Here is a 12,545-nt window from a genome sequence, read left to right on the forward strand (position 1 = left end):
ATAGAAAAACATTACTAGTCGAAAATCTAGAAATTCGAGAACTAGTGAGCTAGTAAATCTAAAAAATGCCTAACCAAATCAAGTGAAAATGTAATGGGGTAATTTTTTTAATGAAATAGAATGTTTTTTTAATCTAATTCAGGTGGAATCAACTCGACTGAATCTTTTTAGAATGCTCTAAAAAATAGTGGAAATTTACTCTTCTTTGCTAAAAAGGAGGTCCAACAATCTAGATTTGGGAATAAGAAGAGTAATCCAAGAAGCTCAATGATTACTATGAACTTCCAAAGAAGTCCCAAGGATGAAATAATGCTTGTGATCCTACAAAAGAACTTTTATCAACCATTTAACTCAATCCTACAACAAGAAATCATTAATACTAAATGAAAAAATAAAAAGAAATAAAAACTAGAGATGCATGTGAATAAGTAGTGAAAAGAAGGAAAGAAAATGATACAAAAGGGTTTTGAGGTTCCCGGGATAGCCTAGCCCAAGGAAACTCAAAGACCTATGGAGGAGAACAAGATTTAGAAGCTGAACATGACACGAATATTCATTATTTTCATCAAAACAATTACATCCCTGCAAGAAAATACAATGGAGCTGCAAAAATATGAGTTCTCTCCACAAGAACACTAATGAAAATTTATCCATAGAGGCAAATGTGACTTGGTACTTATACAAAATGATTAGGAATCATTTCCCATGAATGGAGAAAGCTTTCCCCACCAAAATCCCTTGATTAATGGATCTGATCCCTTGATTAGTGGAACACATTCCTAGATTTTCTCAATCACTGGAGTTCCACAATTTGTGCCATAATTCCATAATATCTTGTTGATTTATTATTTATTATTAATCTTCACGTATTAGAGAAAAAGTCCCTAAATTATCTCCTCCTCCAAATCTTCATAATCTACCCAATATTCTCATAATATTCCACAAAAATAAATAATATTAGGCACAAATATCCAATTATTCATAAACCTTCATAATGAATATATTAAAGTTAAAAATAAATTATCTAAGGCAGAAAGAGAGGTTTAATGTGTTGAAGGATGATCATAGGCCTTAATTTATGTTTTAATTTAGAGGCATGGGCCTTAATTTATGTCTAATTTAGAAGTCCATCATACCCCCTTGCTGAAAGTGTCGCTCATCCTTTGAGCAACTTAGTGACCTCATTGTGTCTAATCCATGGCCCTGGTGGCCTCTCTCTTATGCATTAAAAATATTGGTTGTAGGTTCTCCAACGAAAAGCCAAAAAAAATATTTGTGCAAAGAAAAAACATTGTTTCTTGAGACCATTAGCTTGCCTTATTCCCCTTATTTAGGATGGGTTCTTGAATATTTTTCAGTTTGGTGAGGTCTTCCACACCCTTATCAACCTTATGCTACCTTGTTCCACCGTTTGGACACCTCTAACACCTTCAAAATGTATTTAGATGAGAACTAGGACATCTTGTAGTAATTCCTGTCAAAACTACAGGAAACCTACAGGAAAACCCATTAAAACTACAGGATACCCCTTTTTAAGCATAAATGGTAGTTTGAGCCTAGGACAGGGCCTCAACTTAACTCTCATGCCTTTTTCCCATTTTTAGGCCTTGGAAAAAAACTAGAAAGAGATTGGACACCTCCTGGAAAACATTTTTTCATCACTGTAGTTTGAGTTTTTTTTTTATGGTGAATGCCTCGTTTCCTTTTTTTGCCTTCTTCTTCTCCCCTGTGGCCTAGATGACTCCCCAATGGCCTTGGAGTTATCTGTTTTGATTAGGTCTCTCCTAAGCTCTGCCATCTTGGAGTTTAGCATAATTTGTTCATTTCTTCCTTCTTGTAGCAACATTCTGCCTTCTTATAGTAGTCATTCGTCCTCTTTCAGGGTCTTCTAACTGTATGGGAGTGATGAGAAATGATGAAGATGGATTGGATGATGATGCTAGGGCTCAAAGGGAGGAGTGTATGTTCGTGAAAATGGATAGGATGCTCTGCTTGTTTTTTTTTCTTTCAAGAATGAAATCAGATGGATGAATGATGAATATATAGTGAATATGAAGTGGATGGAGGGCTTGGAGTGTTGTGGTGACTTGGCCTTTGCACAAATTTCTTCTTTTAATTGCTATCCTCATTCCGTGAAATCATCACCCTTCATAATTTGACTTTTCAACATTGCATGAGTGAAGGAGTGAGTTGCAATTAACTAGTTGAAGGTGGTTGATACTGTTGACCCATCCTTAGCTTATAAAACCTCATCTCTCATGCATTAACAACAAATTTCCAACTATAATATGCTCAAGAGAAGAGGTTAAGAATATTGCATACCTGTACCTACCTAATGGTTGTTGGAGAGACCTGCATGTTGTTGCTGAGTTGATGTTGATGTGAAGGTGTTGGATGGTAATGTTGATGATCCTAATGCTAGTGGTAAGCTTTGGAGGAGCTTATTTGACCTTTGGATCTCCATGTTGAAGCTGATTACAAATCTTTGGCTACTTCATCATCATATCCCCTCAATTTTTCAAAGAAACCATCCAATTGTGCCTTGTGAATATCTCTAGTACAAGAGGATGCTGATGAATCCTCACTGTGATTATGGGTTCCCCCTGTCATTTTTCTCCGATGGATGGAGGTTTGTATAGGTTTGATACCAAATTTAAAAATTTTGTGTATACAATTCCCTTATGCTACATTCACTTTCAACAAACTAGAATGGTTTTTTATGTTCCTTTCGCTTGGAAAAATGTGGGGAAATGTAGAGAATACCTCTTTAATACTGCTTGATGAAGCCAACCTCTATTTTTCCCTTTTAAAACTACTCACTTCCAATCCTATAGGTGTTGTTATGTATCCTATAGGATCTGAGGGAATCCTGTAGGTTTTCGAGACAATGGCTTGTTTTGTCCATATATCCCAAACGGTAGAATCGATTGACCTGAAAATTTTTGAGTATGTTTCCATCATCATTATGCACCTCCCCATAAAAAAATTTGGTTAATGGATGGAAAAATCTTGAGAAAAACTAAAAATGGCTGAAGGTGATGGAGGCATATTTCTTGGAAACTGTGCACTGAAATTTTCTGAAATTTCTTGAACATGTTACCATCATCCATATGCATCTCCACATGATTTTTTTTTTTTTTAAATGGATGCATAGATATCGGGAAAATGCAAACATAGTTGTAGGTGATGGAGGCTTATTTCTCAAAAACTGTGCACTGGAATTTGCTGAAATTTTCTTGAGCATGTTACCATCATCCATATGCATCTCCCCTAAAACTTCTTGGAAAATGGATGCATGGTTTTCAAGTTATGGCAAAAAAAAAATTCTTCTCTATGTAAGTTTGTATCCTGTAGTAAAACAGAGCATCCTGTAGTTTTTTAGAACAACAAGCGAATTGAATGGTAGAAGCTTGAGAATGATGGGTGGATAGTGGAAATAGATGAGAGTGATGGATTGGCATGGCCTTGGCCTTGTTGGAGCATTTGAGCAAATTTGGAGAAAGTCAAAATTTGACTTCTTTTGACTAGGCTTCACCAATTTTCTTTTTGGTACCAACTTGTTTTTGTTGCTTGCAAATGTTGGAGAGTACATGCATTCATCAAAGATATGCATGGAGCAAGGATTTCTTTTATTTTCTTTTTTCTTCCTTTTTTTCTTCGAGGCCTACTAGCCACCTCAATAAGGTTTTCAACTTGTAGGTCTGCCTAGGCATCTCAAAGGAGGTTTTCACCTAAGATCTTTTCTTTTTTCACTTTTTTTTTTTTCATTTTTTCTCAATCTATTGATCGCTGCATGGAGGTTTTCAATCAATGAGCCAATCTGAGGCACCTCCAAGGAGGTTTTCACCTAATATTTTTATTTTATTTTTCATTTTTCAATTTTTTTCTCTACCCTACCCTACCTGAAAAACAAAATCACTTTCAACCATAAGAATCTTTCCAGTGGAGCCATGTGCACATCAAGATGATAGACAAAATGATGTGGAGACTTGAAATGTATGCTTTGACATGTACCTTAATTTGAGTGATCAAAATATTTGACTTTGATGATATCAAGCACAATTGAAGAAGAGAGTGTTGTTGCGACTTAGTGATTGTCTTGAACCATATTTCAATATAGTTGTGACGCCTCTGGTTCATTTTCTAATTTGGATCATATTTGAGATATTCTTCTACGAATATCTTCAAGTCTTTGTCTTTTTGTTGATTGTTCTCTTAAATAGATGAAGGATTTGATGGTAACCATGAGGGATCTTTCTCAATCTCCGATTTTGATGTCTTCTCTTCATCAAGTGAAACCCATGATTCCTTGATATTTTCTTTCGAATCTTCTTCTTTTGGATGTAGTCCTTCAATGATATCAAGATAATCTCTCTTTCATAATACTCTTCCCTGAGCTATGGTAAACACCATTGATCTCAAGGGAAGATGTTTGGAAGTGTTATACCTCAGCATTGTAAGTGGGTTGAGCTACTTCAATGTGTGGGTTTGGAAATGGTGGTACATGTAGTTAAGTGGGAGTGTATATTTGAGATGAATGTAGATGGGGTTTTGGTTGTGGTGGAGGTGAATGGTAGAGATAACATGGAGTTGGGTATGGAGGATATTGAAAAAAATATTGAGGATATTGTGGATGGATCCCATAAGTTCCTTACCAATCTTGTTGCCAAGATTGTTTTTGGGGTTGATATGGCCAATGTTGCCAAGGAAATGGTGTGTTCCAATTACTTTGAGGTGGATATGCATAACCTTTAAATTGTGAATTAGTCTCTTGCATCATAGTAGGTTGACTAGGCTTCCATGGTACTCTCGGAGCTACATAACATAGCTGCATTGGCAGTTGACTTGCACCATTGTCCTCTTGGTAATCTTCCTTCAATCTTGGTAATGATGGAAAATGTTTACATCATGTTATTCTGCATGGACAACACAAATATCAACATCTTCTTTTTCTTCATCCTACATTCTTAACATTTATACTTGTTTGGTTAGATTGCTAAGAATTTATGTTTTAAAATCCTTAAACAAATTTCCAAGTTTAGCTTGACTTACCGATCTTGATGTTGATTGAATTACTCTTCCCTTTCCTCTTGATATTTGTTTGCATGTTTCACAAATTTCTTCAAATGATAATTGATATACATAACCTCTACTCATGAGATCAAGAATATCAATCCACTCATCCCTAATCATTCTAAGTACGAGGGTTTTTAGTGTGTCGGATCCTAAATGATATAGTTTTCCCCTCTTAACATTATACATGAACCTCTCTATTAGATCCTCTAGACTCTCATATTCTCTTTGATTCATTCTAAATATTTCTTCTTTAATATCACTATCTTTATATTTTGTTAGAAATATATTTTGCATATCATTCCATGATCTTATTGAATTAGTCCCTAAACTCATGAACCATTTAAGAGCATTATCCTTCAATGTTGCCAGAAACAATCTCAGTTTTTGAGTTTTTAATAAGTAACCATAAGATCTAAAAACAATTTCAAATTAAAATAGAAAGGTTTTTGGACCCTCTGACCTTAGACCATGAAATTTTGGAAGAAACGATGGACAGATTTTCTTCATGTGTGCACTACCATCAGTGTCTTGAATGGGAAATCTGAGAGGATCTTCCTCATTGTCATCATCTCCATCCATTTCTTCTACATTCTTTGTCATATTCTTCTTCTACCTTAAAAAACTGAATGGTGATGTGGATTTTACTGCACCACATGATCAAATGGGGCGGTTGATTGGTGTTGGAGTTTTTTATTTGAATGAAAACTATAATGCAATACAGTTTTCTACTTTTGAAATTAAATATGCCTAATGAAAATATCTTTTATTTTTGCAAAACGTGAAAGGAAATGAATCAAATAGGGAAGAAAAAATGCATACTTTGACACCTCCCCAGCAGCGACGCCAAAAAGTGATGAGCCTCAGTATTGTAGCAAGAATGCTGCAACTCCCAAGGCTACCAACTTTAATTATCAACCTGGGCTTCGTACAAACTTAAGAGGTAACAGTACTATATGTGTGACATACAACATGTCCTTCCTTTGCTGTCATGATGTAATGGAGTGCATGTACTAAAGCCAAATCCTAAAATAATTGCAAAGAATGAAATGTTAGAAATGAATCCTTAACCTATTGCAAGAAATAAAGTACAAGGAAAGAGATTGAAATAAAATGATAAAACACACCATTTTCTAACTAACTGCTAAGAGGATTTGCTTCAAAACAATGCTAAGATAACATGTATGCAATCCTACTATCCTAAGCATGCAAATTCAAAACAATAAAACCTTCTATTGTCGTCCATGTAAATGAATAAAATAAATATGTTTTTCCTTTTGTCTTTTTTAATGTGAGAGTGTGAAAGCTAATCTCTTTTGGTGATGTGGCAGGTTGCTTGGAGATGATGGTGAATGGTCAGAAGGCTTGGGAGACAATTTGGGACCCTTTGCTAGCTTCCTAGAGGATCTTTCCTCAATTCAACCTCAAAACAGGACTTCCTATAGGATGTTACATGATTTCCTACAGGATGCCTTGGAAACCTACAGGATCCCCTAAAACCCTACAGGATACATCCCAGAGAAAAAGGATGGATGTTGAAGGTGATGGAGAGCTTAGGGAAGGTGGTTGATGGATGGAATGAAGCAAGGGAGTGCGTAAGACCACTTCAGAACTCAAAACCAAAGTTTGGAGATGGATGGATATTCTCAAAAAGCTTGGATATGTTTCCTTGTGAAATGATGAAATTGGTGAAGGTTTAGTGAAAGAAAGTGAGGACCATGGGTGGATGAAGTTGGGATGAGGTTGTTGACTGTGAGATCTCTCTCTCCTTCTAAAACACCTAGACTACATCAAATATTGACATTTACCAAAAAATCATGCAAACAAGAATAATTTCAATTATCTAAAGGAAACAAAATTTCATGAGCTAACTGTCTACTTTATGCATGACGAAAAATTTGTAGAATGATATAAAACATTGATGAGATCTAATGTAATAGTGAAGATAGAAGAAATGGAAATCAAATCCTACGCTTGAAAACTAGAAAAATGATTACCTAAGTGAGGATAAAGAGGGTTAAAATGGTCTTGATGGCATGGAGGTCAAGTAGAGGCCTAATCCTAGCTTCAATGATGATTTTTCTCAATTCGAGCTCAAAACAATCTTTCCTACAGGATGCTACAGTGATTTACTACAGGATGTACATATTTATTATAATTCATCGAATGAACAAGCAAATAAAATCCAAATTCGATGGGACAATTGTTTTTATTAAATAGGATGTCTTAGGTCCCCATTCTGAGTGGAATCACTCAAAAATACCTCTGTTAACCTATGCTAAATAATAGAAAAACATTACTAGTCGAAAATCTAGAAATTCGAGAACTAGTGAGCTAGTAAATCTAAAAAATGCCTAACAAAGTCAAGTGAAAATGAAATGGGGTAATTTTTTTTATGAACTAGAATGATTTTGGGATCTAATGCAAGTGGAAAGAACTCGATTGAAGTTTGTTAGCATACTCTAAAAAATAGCAGAAATTTACTGTTCTTTGCTAAAAAGTAGGTCCAACAATCTAGATTTGGAAATAAGACTAATCCAAGCAGCTCAATGATTACTATGAACTTCCAAAGATTTTCCAAGGATTAAATAATGCTTGTGATCCTACAAAAGAACTTACATCAACCATTTAACTCAATCCTGCAACAAGAAATCATTAATACTAAATGGAGAAATAGAAAGCAATACAAACTAGAGATGCATGTGAATAAGCAGTGAAAAGAAGGAATGAAAATGATACAAAAGGGCTCTGAGGTTCCTGGGATGGACAAGCCCAACAAAAATTAGAGACCTATGGAGGAGAACAAGATTTAGAAAATGAACATGACACCAATCTTCATTATTTTCATCAAAATAATTACATCCCTGCAATAAAATACAATGCAGCCGCAAAAATATGAGTTCTCTACACAAGAACACTAATGAAAATCTATCCCTAGAGGAAAATTTGACTTGGTACTTATACAAAATTATTAGGAATCATTCCCCATGAATGGAGGAAGATTTCCCCACAAAACGCCCTTGATTAGTGGATCTGGTCCCTCGATTAGTGGAACACATTCCTGGATTTTCTCAATCGTTGGAGTTCCACAATCTATTCCATAATTCCATAATATCTTGTTGATTTATTATTTATTGTTGATACTCTTGTAGTATGGAACAAGTCCCTAATTATCTCCTCCTCCAAATCTTCATAATCTGCCCAATATTCTCATAATATTCTTCAAACATAAACAATATTAGGCACAAATATCCAATTATTCATAAATCTTTGTAACGAATATATTAAATTTAAAAATAAAGTATCTAATGCAGAAAGAAAGGTTTAATGTGATAAAGAATGGTCATAGGCCTTAATTTATGCTTTAATTTCTAGGCATGGGCCTTAATTTATGTCTAATTTAGAGGCCCATCACTAGCCATGACAGGCATTTCGTCAAACATATTGCAAATGTGTAATCTATAGGTGTAATTAACAATTCTGAGCATATGGGGTCTCATACTTAATTAAGAATCGCTAAGAACCATTGATGCCTCAACACATCAACTGCCATTCTGTTAATGAGGTCATTAATACATTGATCATTCAATTAAAAGTAAAAACATGATGAGAGCCACACATGGCTGTTGTCATACCACACATACATCACCAACTTAATAGAAGCATAAATACTCATGAAAGTACATCCATATAGAACACATACAATCCATCAAAAATCTCATAGAAATACAAGGAGATATAACCTTTCATTAATGATGCAAAATTGAAACCCAGGATGGAACTTCCATGTTCCACCCAACCATACAATGGCTGAGCCAAATCTCCCTTGAGCCATTCACCCCCGTGCAATATTCCAAGCATGAATGTGGGATATCATAGAACACATCAATCAAAACTCATCCAAGGGTTCTAGAGGCCATCCACCTTAACCCATCGTCAACCCATCAAACAGTGATTCCACCTCATGGTTGCACATGAAAAAACCATCATCAGATTGGTCTCCATCCACGCCTTCCAGAGCATTTGTTCCAACCAAGGCTTCCAGGACTAGTAACTCAACCCACAACTGTCGTCAGGCTTCCAGAGTGTTTGTCCAACCAAGGCTTCCAGGTCTAGTAACTCAACCCAGCAAGGGCTTCCATAGCATTTTTCTAACCAAGGTTTCAAGGACTAGTAACTCAACCCATGCTGTTACAGGCTTCAAGATTGTTTGTCCAACCAGGGCTTCCATGAACTAATAACTCAACCCAAGCTAAGGAAACATGAAAACCAACAAAAAGAAAATAATGAAAGTAAACCGAAAATCACCATGGCTATTCAGGAAATGGTCCTGATGATGGATCCCTGTTGGGATTTGAAACGTTGAAAAATATGGTTTCTACTGTGGATACTCCGAGACAAACTGAATAGGTAATCCGCTATCAATCAATAAAATCCTCCATGCCAATGACATATCACAACCAAGAAACCACATGCATGTGCCATAAATGCCAAAGCTAGTGAAGGAAACATACATGTAACTCGGTACTTGGAAGAAGATTTTATGTAGTTGTTCTTATTGTTTCCTTCTTATGATTTCCTGCTCTTCGTTTTCCTTCTTGCTCCAAGAATCCAAGTATGTCACACCCTCCAAGAGTGCTGTATGAAAACTTTAAGTCTACAAGATTATGAGAGATAGAGAGAGAATAATAAGGGAGCTCCAAATGGAACTGAAAAGGGGTTACCAACTGATCTTTTGAAGCCATTTTATGAATTACACCTCTCTTTTCTTCATTTTCCATTATTTTCCTTCAATTTCCTCCTCACGTACAACTTATGACCTTTCACCTCCCTTTTCTCCTAGATTCCATTATTTTCATAAATTATTGGACCAAAAATGTCATTTTTCCTTTTCGAGGCATTAGCCATTGCCTTTGCCAATTTCCATAGCCATAAACAATCACAAGTGATCCCCATCACTAGGATTATGCCCAAGATTCATCTTGGAATAACTGTCCCATCATCAGTGCTTATTATTTTTCCTTTGTTTACTTTTATTACATGGAATTTTCACTAGGGCTGTTACAAAACCCTCCCCCTTGGGGGAACATCGTCTTCAGCATTCAACAACAACTATAACCATAAGACTAGTGTAAGAAAAATATATACTATCGATGGAGCTATATAACTTAGCTCGACGTAATATTTACAACCATCATCCTATTGGAAAACAAACCAACATAATAACATGACATCATAACAACATACCACATGTTGGAGCTTTATAACATAGCTCATGGTGGTATTTACATCCATATACATATGTACATAAACCAACATCATCAAAAAATATACCAAAACATATACCAAAGAATGTACCAAAGCATATACCACAACATATACCAAAATCACACCAAAACACCAAGTGAAAACTACTTTTCCTCGACCAACAAACAATGAAGGATACATAGTCTACATCTAATCTATCATCTCCCATGTAGCTTCATCTACCAAAGAATGTACCAAAGCATATACCACAACATATACCAAAATCACACCAAAACACCAAGTGAAAACTACTTTTCCTCGACCAACAAACAACGAAGGATACATAGTATGCTTCCAATGCACCTTAACTTGCTTGATTGCTTAGTTTCAGAGAATGAGCACATTTTTATGCAATATACACTAAGGCCTCGCCTAGAATTCTCCATCTGGTTACACCTGCAATATAGACAAATCAATCACATGACCAACATCCTAAACATACTTCTTAAGCAAAGATACATGGAAAATAGCATGGAATTTAATTATCGGAGGCAGTGAAAGTCGATAGGCTACTGGCCCAATCCTCTCAATGATATTGAAGGGTCCAAAAAACTATGGTGCCAGCTTGGCACAAGATCCAATCCGCAAGGAGCTCTTCTTTGGTTTGATGCACAAGTACACTTGTTCCCCAACCTGGAACTCGTTGGACAACCTGTTCCTATCTACATAACTCTTTTGCCTATCCAGTGACGCCTTTAGATTCTTCTTGATCACCTGCATTTCTTGTTCCATGTCTGCCAACATATCTGGTCTAATCAATACCCTACTAACTAGATCACGCCAACTGATAGGAGTGTTACAACTCCACCCATACATTATATCAAAAGGAATTATCCTCAATGACTCCAGATAATTGTTGTTGTATGTAAAATATAGCAAGGGGATATACTCTTCCCACTTCCGCTCTTGATGCATCACATACATCCTCAACATGTCCCCCAATATCCCATTGAACCTCTCTGTCTGTCCATATGCTTGTGGATGATAAGTTATGTTGAAGGCCAACATTGTGCCCAAAACTACAAATAACTCCTTCCAGAACATGGAAGTGAACTTTGCATCCCTGTCTGATATAATCTTCTTTGGAACATTATGTAACCTAACCACATCTCAGATGAATATCTATGCTGCATCGCTAGCTAAGAATGTAAACTTGATCAGAATGAAATGTGCAACCATATTGAGACTTCACCTACATTTTTTGCTCCATATCTGCCAACATATTTGGTCCAATCAATACCCTGCTAATTGGATCACTCCAACTGATGGAAGTATTGCAACTCCACCCATACAATGCCTCAAAATGACTCATCCTCAATGACTCATGTTAACCATTGTTGTATGAAAATTTTACCAAAGGGATATACTCTTCCCACTTCCTCTGCTAATGCATCACATACATCCTCAACATGTCCTCTAATATTCGGTTGACCCTCTCTATTTGTCCATCTGTCTGCGGATGATAAGATATGCTAAAGGCCAAATCTATGCCCAAACATGCAAATAACTTCTTCCAAAACTTGGAAGCGAAATTCACATCCCTGTCTAACACAATATTCTTTGAAACATCGTGCAGTCTAACCACGTCTCGGATGAATACCCATGCTACATCGCTAGCTGAGAATGTAGAATTCACTCGAATGAAATGCGTAATCTTTGTTAACCTATCCACAATAACCATAATGGAATCATGCTATCTCACTATATTCGACAACCCTGTGATGAAGTCCATGGAAATGACTTCCCATTTCCACTCTGGAATCACAATTAGTTGTAGCAGTCCGTCTGGATGTTTACATTCTGCTTTCACTCACTGACAATCGAAATATCTAGCTACAAACTCTGCTACATTCCTCTCCAAATTCGGCTAAAAATAAATTTTCTTCACTGCAATTAATGTCATCTGATACCCTGGGTGACCTGAATAAGGTTTCACGTGAAACTCCCTCAAGATCACCTTCTCAAGCTCACTGTCATCCGATACATATATCCTGTCTCAAAACCTCACCAACCCATCTTTTGTAAGATAATAATCCATACCTTGTGCACCTGCACCTGCACCTGTACCTGTACGTGTACCCATACTTCCACCTGTACCTATACCTATACTTGTACTACCACCTATACCTACACCTACACCTGTACCTATACCAACATCCTCTTGC

The sequence above is a fragment of the Pinus tabuliformis genome, chromosome 3_1, assembly GCF_031772625.1.
Source record: "Pinus tabuliformis cultivar Carrire ecotype Pingquan chromosome 3_1, CPIR1, whole genome shotgun sequence".
Taxonomy (NCBI): Eukaryota; Viridiplantae; Streptophyta; class Pinopsida; order Pinales; family Pinaceae; genus Pinus; species Pinus tabuliformis.